General features: G+C 51.5%; 1 long non-coding RNA gene across 1 annotated transcript in view; it reads left to right on the top strand.

Moving 5' to 3' along the window:
• Positions 1-5,479, top strand: part of LOC308635619 — a 159,675-nt gene extending 154,196 nt beyond the window's left edge. The window contains exons 2-3 of the long non-coding RNA XR_014019219.1: positions 11-1,745; positions 5,354-5,479. This is a non-coding gene — a long non-coding RNA (uncharacterized lncRNA). The remainder of the gene's footprint in view (positions 1-10; positions 1,746-5,353) is intronic.
• The last annotated feature ends 1,658 nt before the right edge of the window (positions 5,480-7,137 follow it).

The following is a 7,137-nucleotide window of genomic DNA, read 5'->3' as shown; positions in this document are numbered from 1 at the left end:
CGGCAGTGAGGTGACAACTTGGCGCCTGAAGATGGTGACCCACGTGCTCAAGCGGGGGCTCGGCGCCCGCGTGTCGCTTTGGGATCCTGGAAGCAGCAACCGGTCCCTCCTGTCCCGGGGGCCTTGGTGGGAAGAGAACCCGCAGGAGAGCTTGTCACCTCCAAAGCACTTTATTTGGCTGAGTCGCCACCGCCATCTCCAAGTGACTAAGGGAAGTCACTTCAGAGTCCTGGGGACTCATTGGCCACCAGCCAGGTGTCCCCTGGATGCGGGCACAGGCACCTGACCCCTGCAGCTGGCCGCAACCGTGTCCTGCTGTGAGCCCCAAAGGCCTCCTCCTCTCCAGGCAAATCTGGAAACACAGCGGGTGACAGACCCCCACCCTGGGGACCAGCTCGGACCCTTGGGAGACTATTGTGCGCCTTCCCGTGTCCACCCCCCAGGGGCCACCTGTTCACGGGAGCCTGACCGTAGACACACGGTGGCCCTGGGATCCCTGGGTCCCACCACCGAAGCCTTTTTCATGTTTCAAAAGAAGCTAAACAGAAAGAAGAGGAGGTGGGTCAGCAGGTGGATCCCTGATCCTGGCGGGTGGCCCTGGTCCCGCAAGGGTGCGGGAAGTCGGGGCTTGAAGATCTCTCACCTCCTGGGACCGTCCACGTTGCTCATGATGCTGGAAATTTCTTTTTTTTTTTTCTTGATGGAAAGCAGAGAGGGGCTGAGGGGCAGGGCTCCTTGTTGCTTAGAGTCAGGATCAGCCTTGTCATTTCCTGCTCTCCTGCCCCCTTCTCCTGCTGCCCTGCCCCCTAGGGAAGGGCCTTGGTGACAAACCGTTTGTAAAAAGCACCCTCATCTCCAGGACCTTATTTACATTAAATATTTTCAGGGAATTTCTTTTCCTAGGTGGCAGTTTTTCCTTTTAAATGTTTGCATTAAACGGGATGGAGGGTTCCAACCGGGTTACGGGGCAGACCTGTTTGCTCATGGTGGAAGGATTCACTCCAGTGGAATCATTTTAGTGGCAAGATGCACATAAATGGGCTTCCTAATAACCCGCTGAGCCAGGCACCGTGACGCATGTCTGTCATCCCAGCGGCTCGGGAGGCTGAGGCAGGAGGATCGAAAGTTGGAGGCTGGCCTCAGCAACTTAGTGAGGCCCTGTCTGAAAATAAAAAGGGGGCTGGGGGTGTGGCTCAGCGGTTAAGCACCCCTGAGTTCAATCCCTGGTACCAAAAAATGAAAAAGGCTCAGAGTTTTTCTGGTCATGCTGATGAAGTAACTGGGGACACCCTGTGGCCCAGCTTGGCATTGGGTGGGGGTGTAGAGGAAGAGGACCATGCTCCGTGTCCCCTTTGGGAATGTGCCGAGGGCAGGCAGCTGCTGCGGTCACCAGGGTGGTTGCTTTGTCTGCACCTAGTGCAACTTCTTCCTCTGATCCTCAGTGTAAAAGTTGTCCCCAAACAGAAGCCTGACATGGGGACTCTGGCCACCAAGGCCAAGGGAGGTAGGAAGAGGCCCAGATGCTACAGAAACACGGTGGAATCTTCTGTTAATTGATTCAGGCTGCGTTCAGTGGCTTCTGCGATCATGGAACATTCTCTGCCTCCTGCACTCCGTTGGTGGCGAGGCCAGATGTGCCCACACTGAGAAGATGCCTCTTTTTAGCAGCGAGTAAGAGGAAGCTGACAGAATGGAGCAGTGAGGAGGTCGGTTCTGCAGGAGGAGGCCCAAGAGCAGAGGATCTGGTAAACCCCAAATCGGTGGGCTTTTCCGACCTGCTGTCCCAGGGTCAGCTGAATTCCAGGGGCGCTTCCCGAGGCTGCTGGCTGCCACTGAGAGCCAGGGCTCCTGTCCCTGTCCACAGCCCCCAGGGAAGGATGGCTGGGCTTCCTGGGGCTACTTCTTGCTTAGAAGCTGCCTACAGGCCCTCTGCCCTCTGGTCCATGCTAATGTGCCTTCCTGCTCCAGAGCTGGTCATGGAGGGCGGCCACCAGGACTGGTGCAGACAGTCAGTGGTCCTCCAAGGCCCGAATACTAAAGGCTTGGTCACCAGGGGCGTGCTCTTGTGGCAATGGTGGGACCTTGAAGACGGGAGGCCTGGTGGGAGGACATTAGGTCCTCTAAGAGAATGTGACCTCCTCCTTGCTCTCTCTTGCCTCCTGCCTTTCGAGGTGAACAGTCTGCTCTGCCATGTGCCCCCCACCATTGCCATCTGGCACCCCCACCAGAGGCCCAAAGCAACAGGTTCCCCCCAGTCTTGGACTAGAACCTCTGGGACTGTGAGTTCAGCAAACCTTTTCTCTTTTTAAGTTAACTATGTCAGGTATTTTGTTGTAGCGACAGAAAGCTGATTAATATGTCAGCAGCAGGCTGGGAGGGGTGGCCGCTGTGGATTCATGCAGGGCCCACTCTCTGGACCAAATCTTCTAGAAGAAAACTAGGGTTTGGATTAGTGACATGCAAGGGCTTCACCTTGCCATGGATTTTGGGGATGATCTGTGATAGAATACTCAGAGGGCCATTATTTGTGCCATCCATCATCCATGTTTTGCTAGGTATTCGAGTCAGTGGTATTGGGGAAGGTGATTTGACATTATTGATCTTGGAAGTTCCCAGACAGAATTGTTAATCAGTAGCTAAACAGTACCAACCTCTACGAGCTCCTAAGAAACTCTTTCCAGGATTCTTAGCAACAACTAAGCACTGAGCACTCTGTAACCTTATTATTAAATTGAATTCTCCCCCAGAGGCCTGCCCAGATGAGTTCTGTCGTTATGCCCTTTTTGCAGATGAGGAAGCTGGGGACGAGAAGCATTAGGTCATTTTTCTGGGGTCACAATTGGCAAAGCTGGGCCTAGCTAAGAGCAACGCCGACATGGGGGCTGCTCCCCAGGGTGTCTATTGAGCTGCTCACGTGAGCAGTCTTTGTATTCTAAGCAATTTTCTGACACCTACAATGTGAATTCCTTCCCCGGAGTGAGAGACCTGTGGCTGCCAAGGACCACGCATCAGGACCTTCCCCTCCAAAGTCATGATAAACATGGCCCTAGGCCTAAATTGTGCATTTATTTCATTACCAACCCCAAACCATAGTACATTTTATTGTGTAATATATAATTAGTGCAATGCTACTTGAATATATTATGAAATATAATACTATTTTGGGCTGGGGTTGGGGGTCAGTGGTAGAACACTTGCCTCGCATGTGTGAGGCCCTGGGTTCGATCCTCAGCACCACATAAAAATAAACAGAATAAAGGTGTTGTGTCCATCTACAACTAAAAATATATACATAATACTATTTCAATATATTATTAAAAAATAAAGCTCTATTTTTACATATTTATATATGCCAGACCTACCTGCATTGCTCCTGGGCAGCTGGAAATTTAAAACCCGAAGCACATATATTTTATTTATTTATTTTTAAAGAGATGGGGTCCGCTGGGTATGGTGGTGCTCGGTGGTGTAATCCCAACAACTGAGCCCCGTCCCCAGCCCTATCTTGCTGAGTTGCTTAGGGCCTCGCTGTTGCTGAGGCCGGTCTTGAACTCACGATCCTCCTGCCTCAGCCTCCAGAGCCCCAGCGGCTCAGGAGCTTCTGAAGGATGGGCACAGGGGTGGGGGAGTATCTACAGTGCTCTCTGCTTGTCACCAAATGGATCCGGGCGTTGTACTACCTGTCAGCAGTACCTGGGGACGGTGTGGATGTGTCAAGACAGCCATGGTCCCCGCCACACAGCTGCCACCCTCCTTGTCTGAAAGGCTATTCATGGTCAGGTATTCCAGGAACTGACTCCCCCAGCTGACACAGACACATGGTGACATAAACACTGAGTTTCCTGGTCCCAGGCAGCGCTGATTACCTAAGCCCAAGCTGAAACCTCTTGTGTAGGAATCACCTTGATGTGGGAACCCGGATGCTGCCCTCCAGGAGGGCCAGGGGCCTGCCTCCTGGGCTGGGAGTCCCTGGGCAGCTCTGCAGGAAGAGGGTGGCCAGTGGCTGAGTGCCGCGTGCCTACTCTGAGAATTCTAGGGCACCGTGGGACACTGTGTAACCAGGTGCATTCTAACAGTGACGCCAGGCTCCACGTCGTGCCAAGCACCGGCTTGTGATCGGTGGCCTGCAGCAGCTTTCGTGGGAAGTCTGGTCTGCACACTGTCACGGCTGGAAGCTCAGGGAAAGGGCAGGGGGACAGTGACTGGGGGGACCTGAGGCAGGTCAGGAGCAGTCCTCAGGGTGACTTCTGAGCTGGGCCTGAACTCACAGCGAAAGGGGACTGCAGTGGTTCAGAATGGCCAGACGCAGATGTCACGACAGTGGTGACACCGGAAAGGCCATCTGGGGCCACTGACCTTATCCTCCAGTTAATAGCAGTCTCCGGGGGCCTTAAGATGCTTTCAAGTTGGGGACAAGATCAGGTCTGAGTGTTAGGAAGCCCCTTGCTCTTCCGTTTACAGACTGTCCCCGGGTACAGTCTGTCAACGCTGCCACTCAGATGCCCTCCTGCATGTTCCGTGTGGCACTGTCACTCCTGCTTAGTGTGGCATATACATTCCCTTCCCTTGGGCCCCGCCAGACCTTGGCGATGGCTTCAACAGGTAACAAGCAGAGGAAGTGACTCTATGTAACTTCTGGGACTAAATCATAAAAATGCCTTTTCTTTTTTCTGGTACCAGGATTGAACTCAGGGACACTCAATCACTGAACCACATCCCCAGCCCTATTTTTGTATTTTATTTAGAGACAGGGTCTCCCTGAGTTGTCAAGTTGCCTGCTGAGGCTGGCTCTGAAGTCTCCATCCTCCTGCCTCAGCCTCCTGACCCACTGGGATTACAGGTGTGAGCCACATCCCCAGCACCCACTTTGTTTTCTTGTGACACTTTTTTTTTTTTTTGGTTGACCTTGGGAACTTTAACACTGAGCTAAATCCCCAGTCTTCTTTTATTTTTGTGGTACTCAGGGTTGAACCCAGGGCCTTGCACATGTGAGGCAAGCCCTCTATGACAAAGCTACATCCCCATCCCCTTTTTATTTTTGGAGACAAAAAGGGCTTCACTAAGTTGTCCAGATGGGCCTCAAACTTGTGATCCTCCCGCCTTGGCCTCCTTACTCTGGCATGCATCTGCTGTGCTGTGGAGAAGCCCAGTCCACGTGGCGAGGCCGTGTATAGGCAAGCAGGTGTTCCCATGAGAACATCAACCCCAGACTTAGAAGGGAGTCTTGCCCATCACTCCAGTTCCAGCCACTGTCACTGCGACCATGAGGGACCTGAGACTTACCTAACTCAGCTCCTGGAACTGCAAGATGGTAATTGGTTTAAAAGTGATTTTCTTTTCTTGCTGGGTACAGTGACGGACACCTGTAATCCCAGCAACTTGGGAGGCTCAGGCAGGAGGATTGCAAGATGGAGGCCAGCCTCAGCAACTCAGCGAGACCCTAACTCGAAACACAGAAAAGTTCTGGGGAATGTGGCTCAGAGGTTAAGTACCCATCACCCATCACACCAACGAGACGCACAAGGGGCCCTGCTTTTGAAGAGGCTCCAAACGAGGCCCAGATGTCCTGCAAGACCAAGATGGGACTGAAGGCAGAAGGAAAGAGACATGAGACTGAGATCTCCAGCACTTCACCTCCAGATTAGGGACTGCCCACCCTCCACCTTGCAGGGAGTGGGGTTATTCTCTGGAAAGAAAAACTACAAGAGGCTGGGGACTCAGATGCAGGCCTGGCTGAGAGGAGGGGGACAAGACACTTCACAGAAAACAGGACAGCTGGTGTCCACGTGCTCACCAGGGGAACGCTTCCCCCCACCTGCCAGCCCTCAAGATTGAGTTCCTAGTTACACATTTCAAAACAAGGAGCATCCTTCAGAACCACCCGTGTTCTAAAAACAGGGCCAAGTGCAGATGCACCTTGCTGAAAATACAATCTAAAGTTGCCATCAGACCCCCAAGATGGAGGCCTCCTCCAACAGACCAGGATGACCCTGCCCAGGGCCACTGCAAGGAACACCTCTTCCAGGTGCAGGAAGCCCCCAGCTTAAAGGGGCCTGAGTCTCAGAGAAGGCAACTCAGACAGGAATAGGGAATGCACTCCTCCCAGGTCCTTGTGCTCCAGAGCCACTGGCCACCACAGAGACATGAGTCTCTCTGAGCCCTCTGCAAGTGGCCTGATGGGACTGACTTCAACAGAAACACGGACGTGGGCAGAACAGGGCTTTCTTCCTCAGAGTCCTCGAGGACAGAAATGACTATTAATAAATGTTCCGCTGTTTGCTGAGCCCGTGACTTCGTGTCAGTCACCCTCCCTGCTCAGGCCTCAGCCTCTTCAGCTGTAAAAACAGGATAATGCCGACTACTTCATGAGATTACAGCAAGATTAAACGGGATCATGGGTAAGTGTCAGGAATGTGCAATCTGGGACCACAGCTTCCGCCTGCCCCCATTCCAATGTCTCAAGAAAAAAAAAACAAAGGGTTGACAGCAACTGTGTAAGGTTTAAATGTTTATTTCACAAGTGGGAAATAATTATATAAGCAATCCAAAGAGAAGTCTGAGAAAATGGTCACCCTAGATAAGAAAGCATGAACTATTACAGGAGATGTGATAAAGTCCTTATACGTGGTCATTACAAAGGCAACGATTAAGCCTTCCCCATCCAGGATACAAAAGTCAGCAAATAATTTATCTTAAGAAAGGGAAAGCATCATTTATTCTTTTCTTAACATCAGATCTCTGCTCAATAATTTGAAAAAATTTGTGCATCTACAACTATTGTTTAATTAAAATTTGATTGTCATTGAGTCAACATATATTATTTAAATTTAAATGCACAATAATGTTGGATGGTAAACAGGCATGTTTACTGTGCTAGGTAAAAAATGAAGCTGTGATAGTCCCTGCTCTCAAGTTCACAGGGAAAAACCAATCAATTATTGACCACGGAACAGACTGAAAGAGACCTGCCCTGGGGACAGCTGGGGCAGATGAGTGTCACCCACAGAGCTCTGTGCAAGGAGCCAGAGCTCACATTCTAGCTCAAGAACCTGTTTTTTGCCGAGTTCCTCTGTAAATATAGGGACAATATAAATATTGTCGGTTTGTCACACACTGCTGCTAGGAAAAGCACTCATG

The sequence above is a fragment of the Spermophilus citellus genome, assembly GCF_964194105.1.
Source record: "Spermophilus citellus genome assembly, chromosome: 17".
In the NCBI taxonomy this organism is placed as follows: Eukaryota; Metazoa; Chordata; class Mammalia; order Rodentia; family Sciuridae; genus Spermophilus; species Spermophilus citellus.
This window is presented reverse-complemented; position numbering and strand designations above follow the sequence as displayed.